Genomic DNA, 12,251 nt, shown 5'->3' with positions numbered 1-12,251 from the left:
AAGTGTCACATCATCAACTTGATAAGATGATAATCCAAGCAAGCACATTTCACATCATGTAATCAAAGCAATCAAGTTAAGGACGCTACAAAATCAAGAATTTCAAGTCAAGCCATTTCTGCATCCACATCCAATCACGCTGTCATCTACATCAACAATTTTTGCAGCAATTCAACAACAATTTTTTGGCAATTGCACTTGCACCATTTTTTAAGAAGCTCAATACAAAACTGTAACTTGCAAATCATCATTTGTAAGTTGGTTTGTAATCAAAGACAACTTGAGTTGAATTGTAAGGGTGCATTCTCGATTAAAACTGACACCTAAGCTTTGAATTGATAGGGAATCAATTAAACCCAGTGAATCCATTGTTTTTAACTAAGTCATTCAAATCATTGTAAGCATTTCTCTTGGATGCATTTTCAATAGTATTCGACACCCTTATTTTGATCAATCAAGAGTGTAAGTTCAAGAAAGTGCAAATCTCTCAATATCAAGTGAGCCTAAAACTGATTGAAGTAAGCATGAAGTGAGCGTGAAAGTAAGCAAGTGTGAGTTCAAACAATCAATTGTTAAAACAAGTTCAAGTGAGCGTGAAACAATCAACCAAACATCAAGTGAGTGAGTTCTACAAATCCAGCAAGTATTAAAAGCAAGCGAGCATGAGTTCTAGCTAGTTCACATGGAAAAAAGACTTTAGTTATTAATAATTCTTAACAAGTTGATTTTATCATCAGCTTGCGACATGGTGAACATCAGAAAAACAACTCTTGCTGATATTTAAGTGCATCTTCAACATGCACATGAAATGATTGAGTTCCTTCAAGTAGAGTCGCAACAACAAAGAATTGAGTTGCTAGAGAAGAGTGATGCTTCCAAGTCTTTGACTAATCTAGAGACAGTTGATCATTTGACTTCATTCATCTAACCAGCTTCAAGTGTTGAAGTTGTTCCATTTCAACTTTTTTCCAAACCCATCATCAAGCCATGGGAAGAAATTCAAAGTAATAGAAATCGACACGGCTTAGGATATGTCAAAGATAATGACAACTTACATATCCATGATTATTCAAATCTAATTCAGTTCATTAGTGTCAGATTACTTGAACAAATTACCTCAGCAAGTTCTCAGCAACTTACAGACCGACGTCAATGCACACAAACTGAAGTTGCAGACAAACATGAATGCACACAAACTCAAGTTGCAGACAAACTTAAATGTTCTCATTGTCAAAGAACCGGTCATCTGGAAGATCAATGTTTTGATCTCCATCCTTGTCACCATTTTGGCAAGAAGAATCATTCATCAGATAAATGTTGCAAACAAGACCAACCTGCTAGATTGAAGATCGATTATTCATGGATTGATCCCTGGGAATGGTCATCCACAGCCAGAATATTGTACAAGTTTTACAATTGGATTCACTCACACATATTTTAGCCAATAGTCAAATGAAGATGGTACTCTCGTACAGTTGAACGGGGGAGTACACCAGTGAAATACTCCTCCACCTACAAGGGGGGGATTCAGATATATTTTGGAGAAGATTGCGTCTCCTTTCAGCTAACAAAGGGGGGAAAATGTCAATGAAATTGACATGTGGTTGTTAGACTGAAAGTCTTCAAAATATTAGCGAAGTAGCCAGTGGGCATCTCCATCAGCTAGTGGGTGATCATCATGAGCAAAAACACCAGTGGGCGTTCATCAAATTGTGTCAGTGGACACAGGATGTTGTTTTCAAGAAAAGGACAATTGGACCCTTTTGTGGCTTGGCACATGATGGAGTTGTCAAGCAACATTAAAAGATGAATTAGTCATGTAGCTGACCCATGTTCTCTTCATATTGTAGTTTCTTCAACATCCAACTTTGGCGGTTTTTAAGGAAGATGTTTTTTGAGGATCAACTTGAGAGCTTGGAAGATGGTTCCTTGTTCGTTTTGGATTTATCATTGAGGGGGGGAATGCTAGCCTCACTCTCTTAAAAATCAATAATAAATCCAATTATTAAATTAAATAAATAAAATCATGAGAATTCCTCAAACTAAGGAGTTTAGTTTGGATGAGAGATTCTCTCCAACTAGCTCTGCTAAATTAGTGTGTAAGTTGAGAAATTGTCTCAACCAAGTGAGTCTAAGATAACCACACTATCTTAAGACAACTTAATCATGTATTTAAATGTATTATTAAACTTTTTGAATAATGAGAATCACATGAGCATGAGAGACCACATGATGGCTCTCTGCCTTTTCCGCCAGTTTAATTTTTTTGGGTTAATTTTCTATGCATATGGTTATATGGCTTTGTGATTCTTCTTCATGGACTAATCTCAAGTAGTTTGGTACATCTGATCCACAACTAGAACCTTAGCACCCTACGGTTACCATCCTAGTCGAGCCCTCTAGATCCACCCCCAAGACCTCCTCCGTTTGTTGGGTGCCTCACCTATTTTTCCACCAGGAACTATTCCTCCAGGTGTCAACCATACAGGAGCTATTCCATCGGGACATTACCCTACAGGCCAGATACCTTTCCTATTTGTTATAGACATTTTTGTGCCTTACAGCATGAAGCATGAAATGTCAATAATCTAAGGGATCCAAAGTCCCTAAACATGTTGTTCCTACCCCTAGAGGAACAAGGTCAGCAAACCACAGCACTAAATATCAGTTCTCCACCTGAAAACACTCAAAAACAAACTAATTCTAGATCATGTCAACTGCTCCACTGAGCATCTGCGCTGAATGTCAACTGCTCCACTGTCTACCTGCGCTGAATGTCAACTGCAAAGAAGACTACCTGCGCTGGGCGAGTTGGGACAAGTGGCACAGTCATTCTTCAAGGTGTCAATGCCCAAGAAGCTTCCAAAATGACACTTGGATCAGGGAATTCGACTGGTGATGAGTAAGAGGGTCTAGATCTCCAAGTGGAAGCAAGAACCTCCAAGTGGACTCAAGAACTGAAGAATAACTGAAGTGGGAGAGGACACTAGTCAGCTTCATACCAGCTACAAGCTGACTCATCCTTTCTCCAAAACTCCTATATATAGAGCTCTCTCATGAGGTCTATGGGGGCTGGAATCTTGTGAATGTAAAGAAGTGTTGTTGGTTTGAGTATAGAACTATTGGGTGATTTGCTTTGAAGGAGGTGAAGAGGAGATTTATTTCTGCTGGGAGGTGATGCTGGATTGGGCCTCTTTGTTGGCATTATGATTCAAGTGTTGTCCTTGATGGCAACTCACTCAGAGGTTGGTACAGGTGCTCAGAGGTTGGTACAGGTGATGGCAACTTAATCAGAAGACAGATCTTAGTACAGCATGCCAAGGAAGTTCATATACGCAGGTTCGTTAAGCCCAAGTCGCGTGTACACGCTAGTTGGTTTCCGAAAAAGCGCGTGTATGTGGAAAAGTACCTTTGGTCCATGGTGGTTAGTCCTTGGAAGTTGTGCCTATGATTTCGGACCATTATGTCTCGACGGGCGTGTCGATCCCTAGTTTTGAAGTTGATGGTATTGTGTTACTATGGTTTTGGCTCTTGGTATTGAGCAAGGCCTAAGGCTATATAAGGAGAAGAAGATCATTAGGCAATATCATCTTTCGACAAGGCTTGAATATCTAAGAGAGAAAGAGATCTGATATGCAGGGTTTGGGTTGCTTGATATGAGCTAAGGAGAAATCACATCGGTGAATGGAAGACTAGATCTAAGGACAAATCGGGATCTAATGGTTTGAAATGCTCTATTATGATATGGTTGATTATGCGTATTTCTAGATCTGCATACTGTTGCAATATTATGTTCTGGATCTAACTGATGTCTGGTACAGCTGCAAGTTGAGAAAATCTATTTTTAGATCTGTACGCAGGTTGGCTTAAGTAAAAACGCGTGTACACGCGGGTTTCGCTCATTGAAGTAGCGTATATCTCTTAAAGCTTGATTTTTGGGTTTGCAGTTGGTCTGACTGTTATTGCAGAGTTCTGTAGTCTGCTCTGTGTTCTGGTATCTGGTGATTGACAGGGTTCAGTGGTTCAGTGATTCAAAGTTTGATAATTCTAGTATTGGTTGTTTTATGCTTCATGGATCTATTATGAAAGTTGAATGAATTGGGTTCTACAGATTGAATGTTGTGCTTCAGGAATATCCAGTCTGAAAATGTATGAAAGGTGGTACCTGAAAGAAAGAAGATTGTAGGCCAGCACCTACGTACTAGTATCTTGGCTAGTACAAGAGCAAAGGGGGTTGGAGCTCCCTTCCAAGGAAGTTTGGAGAACGAGAGAAGGTTGTAGCCTTCTGCAGGTTGTAGCCTGCGTACTGGTACAAGGCTGCACCAGTACAAAATATTGTAAACTGAAGTTTCTTATTAAAGAAAGATAGAGATGACTTGCAGCAGGTGGTTTTCACCCACATTGGGTTTCCACCTTATATCTTGGTGTTCATGTGTGTGGCTTTTGATCTGTTCTGTTATACTGCACCTGCTTACTGTTAATGTGGTGAATAATGTCCTGATGAACTTAACTGAAGAATAAGCTAACTAAATTATGAGTTTTCTTCTTATACGCTGTTTTATTTAATCACAGTAGCGTGTACACGTTGGTTCACCTAACTGAAGTAGCGTATATGTTTCTGAGCATTGAAAAGTTTGATTGATCTGATAATACTGATTCACCCCCCCTCTCAGTATTATTTCCAACAATTGGTATCAGAGCAGGTCCTTCAGAGAAGCTTGATCGCTTGAAGGTAGATCATTCATCATGAGCAGCTACGAGAAAGAAGCATCAATCAGGCCACCGATTTTTGATGGGACAAATTTCAATTATTGGAAGGTAAGAGTTACTGCATATCTTCAATCTCTTGGTACAGAAGTTTGGAACATTGTAGAAACAGGCTATGCTTTTCCTTCAGCTACTCCTACAGATCCAGCTGAGAAAAAGAAGTATGAAACAAATGCAAAAGCAGTCAGTACTCTATTAGGAAGTATATCTCAAACAGAATTCATGAAGGTCATGCACTTCAAATCAGCAAAAGAAATATGGGACAAAATGATCACTAGCTATGAAGGAGATGAACAGGTAAAGCAAGCTAAACTTCAAACTCTCAGGATTCAATATGAGACTCTCAAGATGTATAATGATGAAAGTGTGGCTAATTATTTTCTTCGGGTAGATGAGATTGTTAATTGTATGAAAAATTTGGGTGAAGAAATAAGAGAAACTATAGTAGTTCAAAAGATTCTAAGATCATTATCCCCCAAGTTTGAATCTAAAGTATCTGCAATAGAAGAAAAAGAAAATCTCCGTGTTCTCACTATGTCTCAGCTACATGGAATTCTAACCGCTTATGAAATGAGAAAGGGAGGTCCATCTGACAGAAGGGAAGCTGCTTTTAAGGCATCAGGAAAAGAAGATTACTATGAAGCAAGCCATGTTCCAGAAGAAGAGGAAGAAGAATCAAATTTTGTCAGAAATCTTCAAAGGGGTTCTGGAAGGTTCAGAGGTAAGCTACCTTTCAAATGCTTTGCTTGTGGGAGAGTAGGTCATTATGCTGCAAAATGTCCTTATAAGGATAAAGGAAAAGAACCTGCTAGATGGAACAAGAAACAAAGTGCAAATAAGAAAAGCTACTACACCCATGAAGATAGTGATGGCTTATCAAACAGTGATGAAGATGAACAAGGTAATAAATATAAGCTGTTAATGGCATTTGAAGATGATGATTATGAGGATGTTGTAGATGTGGATAATCTCTATAATGAAATTACTAGACTCAAGAGAGGCATAGAAGAAAAGAATGTGATCATTGATACTTTGCAATTTCAAATTGATGAAAAGGAAAAACATCTTGAAAAACTAGAAGGTGAAATTGTTGGTCTTAGAAAAGAAATTGAGAAAACAAAAGCTATTAATCTTAAATTTGTCAAAGGATCTGAAACTTTGGATGAGATTATCAGTGTGCAGCGGTCTCCTCTAAACAAGACAGGTTTGGGCTATAATGGAGAAACCTCTCAAGCATCCACCTCAAAAAGTTATCTTGATGCAGCAAGAAGAAATGAGCAGAAGAACAATGAAGATAATCAGGTAAAGCAGGGACGAATTACAAACAGAAACTATCAGAGACAATCCTCCTTAAGGATGAACAAAAGCTACAACCAACCACAGGTAAAATCTTCTCAGTTTGGCTCAAGAATAGATGAAAATAGAAATTACAATCAGTTGGCTGGTAGATTCAATAACCGCAGAAGCTTCTTCAATGGACAATGCTTTTCTTGCCATAACTTTGGTCACAGAGCAGCTCAATGTGTTGCATATAAAACAATCATGACTAGGGAAGCTCAAAAACAAAGAAGTATGACAGGGATTACAAAAAGGACCTATAACAACTTTTCGGTTCTTGAAAATGAAGTTGAATGTTCTATTTGCAATAATTTTGGTCATAAAGACTCTGAATGCAGGAGCAGGTTTCAGGAGAAAAAGGAACAAGCCACGAGCACCAAAACATGGAGAATAAAGGAACCTCAAACAAAAGATGTGGGATAGCATTTTATGCAGAAGGACAGGAAAATCTATGGTACATTGACAGTGGATGTTCGAAACATATGACAGGTGATAAAGAAAAACTTGAATCTTATTCTACTTTAGAAAAGGGAAAGAAAGTTTCTTTTGGAAATGATACTCCTGCAACTATAAAAGGAAAAGGTATTGCTCCTTTGAAAGAAAAAGTCAAGGCTGGAAATGTTTTATATGTTGATGGATTGAAGCATAATCTTCTAAGTGTCAGCCAGATGTGTGATCAAAAAACCGAGGTTATTTTTAGATCGAATGGATGTCTTGTTCGTGATCTTGATACAGGTAAAACAGTTCTCAAGGGCAAAAGAACTCCAAATAATCTGTACATATTTGAAGAAGGACAACAACAATGCTATCTTAGCAAGGATGAAGAGCACTGGTTATGGCATCGAAGGCTGGGACATCTAAGTTTCTCACAAATAAGGAAAGCATGCAAATATCAGGCAGTTCGGGATCTTCCAGATATCAAAATTCCAGACAACACCATATGCAAATCTTGTCAGTTTGGAAAGCAAACCAGAACTAACTTTCCAGAGAAGGAAGGATCAGCTAGCTTGCCTCTTGAGCTAGTCCATACAGATGTATGTGGTCCATTTAGGAAAAGGACACCTCGAGGAGAAGAATATCTGATATTATTCATTGATGATTTCTCAAGGTTTGTTTGGTTAGGGCTTATGAAGCACAAAGATGAAGCATTCGAAAAATTCAAATCCTTCAAAGCTTTGGCTGAAAATGAATCAGGACACAAAATTAAGTGCCTCAGATCTGACAGAGGTGGGGAGTTCACATCAAATGAATTTTTCGATTTCTGCGATGAACATGGGATAAGAAGAGAATTCTCTACAGCTAGAACTCCTCAGCAAAATGGGGTTGTGGAAAGAATGAACAGAACTATCCAACAAATGGCTCGTGCTATGCTCGATGAATCAGGTACTCCTGCAACCTTCTGGGGTGAAGCTGCACATGCTGCTGTTATTATTCTTAACAAAACAAATGTCCGAGTAAACAGCACTCAAACACCTCATGAGCTTTGGAGTGGTAAAACTCCTTCTGTGAAGCACTTCAAAATCTTTGGGAGCAAATGTTATATCAAAAATACTGATGAGCAACTTGGCAAACTTGAACCTAGAGCAGATGAGGGCATTCTTCTTGGTTATTCTCCACATAGCAAAGCATACAAGTGCTACAATAAAAGACTTGGCAGAATTGTTGACAGTATTGATATAGTGGTTGATGAAAAGGGATATATTCCTAGGCAAGTTCATCATGAAGACATTGAAGAAGATGAAGGTTACTCTCAAAGGCGAAATAATGAAGAAGAAGAACCTCAAGAAGAAGAAGAATCTCAAGAAGAACCAGAGGAGAAAACAAGAACGGAAGAGAAGACTCCATCCAGATATGTTCAAAAGAATCATCCAGAAACTCAGATTGTGGGGCAGAAAGAAGCAGGAGTACAAACAAGAAGGACACTTGCAGAAGCTTCAAGCTACTTGGCATTACTCTCCTCCACTGAACCACAAAATGTGAAAGAGGCATGCAAAGATGAAGGTTGGGTCAAAGCAATGGATGAAGAACTTGAGCAAATCGAAAAGAACAACACTTGGGAATTAGTTCCTAGACCAAAAGATAAGAATGTAATAGGAACAAAATGGGTCTTCAAGAATAAATTAAATGAAAATGGAGAAGTAATTAGAAACAAGGCCAGACTTGTTTGTAAAGGGTATGCACAGCAAGAAGGAATAGATTTTGAAGAGACCTTTGCTCCTGTGGCAAGACTTGAGGCCATCCGAATGTTCCTTGCTCTCTCAAGCTTTCAAAACTTCAAGGTATTTCAAATGGACGTGAAATCAGCCTTCCTGAATGGAGACTTAGAAGAGGAAGTATATATTGAGCAGCCAGATGGTTTCATTCTTGGGAATGATCCAAACCTTGTATGCAGATTGAAAAAGGCACTCTATGGACTCAAACAAGCTCCAAGGGCTTGGTACTATCGGTTGGACAAATATCTTCACCAACAAGGTTTTTCAAAAGGATCAGCAGATAGCAATCTCTATATAAAAGTTGAAAATAACAAATTGCTAATTCTTGTTGTTTATGTAGATGATATTATTTTTGGCAGCAATGAAGAGACTATGAGTCAGAACTTTGCCTTGGTTATGCAGAAAGAATTCGAAATGTCACTTCTTGGAGAATTGACATATTTTCTTGGATTGCAAATCCAACAAAATGAAGGAGGTATCTTCTTGTCTCAAACCAAATACCTCAAGCAGATCTTGAAGAAGTATGGCATGGAAGAGTCAAAGCCAGTATGTACACCCATGGTTACAGGATGCAGCCTCAGTGCAAATGATGAATCAGCAGCAGTTCACCAACCCACTTATAGATCCATGATTGGGAGTTTGCTCTATTTGACAGGTACTCGACCAGATATTACACATGCAGTAGGAATGGTTGGAAGATTTCAAGCCAACCCAAAGGAAACTCATCTTCAGGCAGTCAAAAGAATCTTCAAATATCTTCAAGGGACCCAAAACTATGGCTTATGGTATCCTAGAAATACAGATCTCACTCTTCATGCTTACACAGATGCAGATTGGGCTGGAAGTGTGGATGATAGGAAAAGCACAAGTGGTGGTGCTTTCTTCATGGGTTCCAGATTAGTATCTTGGTTCAGCAAGAAGCAGAGTTCGATTGCCTTATCTACAGCTGAAGCAGAATATGTGGCTGCAGCATCTTGTTGCACGCAACTTCTTTGGATGATGCAGACCTTGCAGGACTTTCAAATCACTTGCACTCCACCCGTCTCTATCTTATGTGATAATACAAGTGCAATCAACATTTCAAAGAATCCAGTCATGCACTCAAAGACCAAGCACATACCAATCAAGTACCATTTTCTTCGGGAACAAGTGCTTGAGCAGAAGGTCAAGTTGGAGTATGTTCCTTCTAAGGAACAAGTTGCTGATATTCTCACAAAACCACTGCCCAGGGAAACTTTTGAATATCTCAGACAAAAGCTGGGAGTAGTTGATGCTTCATCCTGCTGTTGAAGCTTGTCTGTTCTACAGAAAAGTTGGTATACGCAAGTTACGAAAGGTATATACGCGTGTACACGCGGATTTATGCTGGGAAAGTCGCGTGTATGGTGTACGCATGTTTCAGAGAGTATATCCGCGTTCATACGCCGTTTTGTGCAGGATAAAACGCGTATATGGAGTTCTGAGCAGCAAGGGCAAACTCTGGAGTCCTGAACAGCAATGGGTATGTCAGAATTCTTCAAAGCACGGTTTCAGGGGGTGTAGCAGGCACAGGTTCAGGGGGAGCAGCTTAAAAGTCCCATAAAGTTTTGTTGGCATTCAGATGTTTTGGTTGTTGATTTCAGGAAAAGGAGCTCGGAAAGAAATCCTGGTTGCTGATCTAAAAAGATGTTTATCATATGCTGCTGGTGACTTTCATAAGTCTTGGTCTAGATCTGTTGTCTCTATGTCATGTTTCTCTCTTGTCATATCTCTTTTATGGTGTCAAGGTCATGTAACGGCCTATGTTGGTTTCCCCACTATGCCTGGGATGAATGATGTAATATAATTGGTTGTTTCTGATATGTCCCTTCTTGGTAGGGAATATGGATGTATGTATTGAGTCTTTTGGTGATAGGAAGGTCCCTTATGGTGTATAAGTCCTGTTGAAGAACATCAAGCAGAGGGAGCATGAGTCAGCACAGCAAGCAGAGGTATCAGCATGTCCTCAGGGGGAGCACAGCCCTTTGCCCTTGATGTCAAAGGGGGAGAGTGACTTGGTGTGGTGGTTGCCATCAAGTCCAAAGGGGGAGATTGTTGGCATTATGATTCAAGTGTTGTCCTTGATGGAAACTCACTCAGAGGTTGGTACAGGTGCTCAGAGGTTGGTACAGGTGATGGCAACTTAATCAGAAGACAGATCTTAGTACAGCATGCCAAGGAAGTTCATATACGCAGGTTCGTTAAGCCCAAGTCGCGTGTACACGCTAGTTGGTTTCAGAAAAAGCGCGTGTATGTGGAAAAGTACCTTTGGTCCATGGTGGTTAGTCCTTGGAAGTTGTGCCTATGATTTCGGACCATTATGTCTCGACGGGCGTGTCGATCCCTAGTTTTGAAGTTGATGGTATTGTGTTACTATGGTTTTGGCTCTTGGTATTGAGCAAGGCCTAAGGCTATATAAGGAGAAGAAGATCATTAGGCAATATCATCTTTCGACAAGGCTTGAATATCTAAGAGAGAAAGAGATCTGATATGCAGGGTTTGGGTTGCTTGATATGAGCTAAGGAGAAATCACATCGGTGAATGGAAGACTAGATCTAAGGACAAATCGGGATCTAATGGTTTGAAATGCTCTATTATGATATGGTTGATTATGCGTATTTCTAGATCTGCATACTGTCGCAATATTATGTTCTGGATCTAACTGATGTCTAGTACAGCTGCAAGTTGAGAAAATCTATTTTTAGATCTGTACGCAGGTTGGCTTAAGTAAAAACGCGTGTACACGCGGGTTTCGCTCATTGAAGTAGCGTATATCTCTTAAAGCTTGATTTTTTGGTTTGCAGTTGGTCTGACTGTTATTGCAGAGTTCTGTAGTCTGCTCTGTGTTCTGGTATCTGGTGATTGACAGGGTTCAGTGGTTCAGTGATTCAAAGTTTGATAATTCTAGTATTGGTTGTTTTATGCTTCATGGATCTGTTATGAAAGTTGAATGAATTGGGTTCTACAGATTGAATGTTGTGCTTCAGGAATATCCAGTCTGAAAATGTATGAAAGGTGGTACCTGAAAGAAAGAAGATTGTAGGCCAGCACCTACGTACTAGTATCTTGGCTAGTACAAGAGCAAAGGGGGTTGGAGCTCCCTTCCAAGGAAGTTTGGAGAACGAGAGAAGGTTGTAGCCTTCTGCAGGTTGTAGCCTGCGTACTGGTACAAGGCTGCACCAGTACAAAATATTGTAAACTGAAGTTTCTTATTAAAGAAAGATAGAGACGACTTGCAGCAGGTGGTTTTCACCCACATTGGGTTTCCACCTTATATCTTGGTGTTCATGTGTGTGGCTTTTGATCTGTTCTGTTATACTGCACCTGCTTACTGTTAATGTGGTGAATAATGTCCTGATGAACTTAACTGAAGAATAAGCTAACTAAATTATGAGTTTTCTTCTTATACGCTGTTTTATTTAATCACAGTAGCGTGTACACGCTGGTTCACCTAACTGAAGTAGCGTATATGTTTCTGAGCATTGAAAAGTTTGATTGATCTAATAATACTGATTCACCCCCCCCTCTCAGTATTATTTCCAACACTCTTATGGTTGTATCACTTCCTGAACTTTACTTCTTCCATTAATAAAGAATTTGAGGTTCTTCTATATGCATTTGTCTCAATCATGTGTTGTTATACTTGTGTATTTGATTTATTCTAATCCTTGAATCAATTATGAATGTATGCTTCTTGTAGTTTCCCTCTCTTGTTATTTTGTAGGATCTTGGTGTAGCTGGGCCAGTGAAAGAGCAAGGAGCTGGGAGCAAGCAGCAAGGAGAGAAGATTGGATCAATCATTAGCGGAAGACATCGGTTAGTGGATCTCTGCCTCCTCTCTCTTACATCTCATAAAGAAGTAATCTCAAATAGCTTTGCTTTGATTGTTGCTGAGGTACTATCACCCTTAGAGTG

This window comes from Pinus tabuliformis, chromosome 8 (genome assembly GCF_031772625.1).
Source record: "Pinus tabuliformis cultivar Carrire ecotype Pingquan chromosome 8, CPIR1, whole genome shotgun sequence".
Classification (NCBI taxonomy): domain Eukaryota; kingdom Viridiplantae; phylum Streptophyta; class Pinopsida; order Pinales; family Pinaceae; genus Pinus; species Pinus tabuliformis.
Note: the sequence above shows the minus strand (reverse complement) of the source record.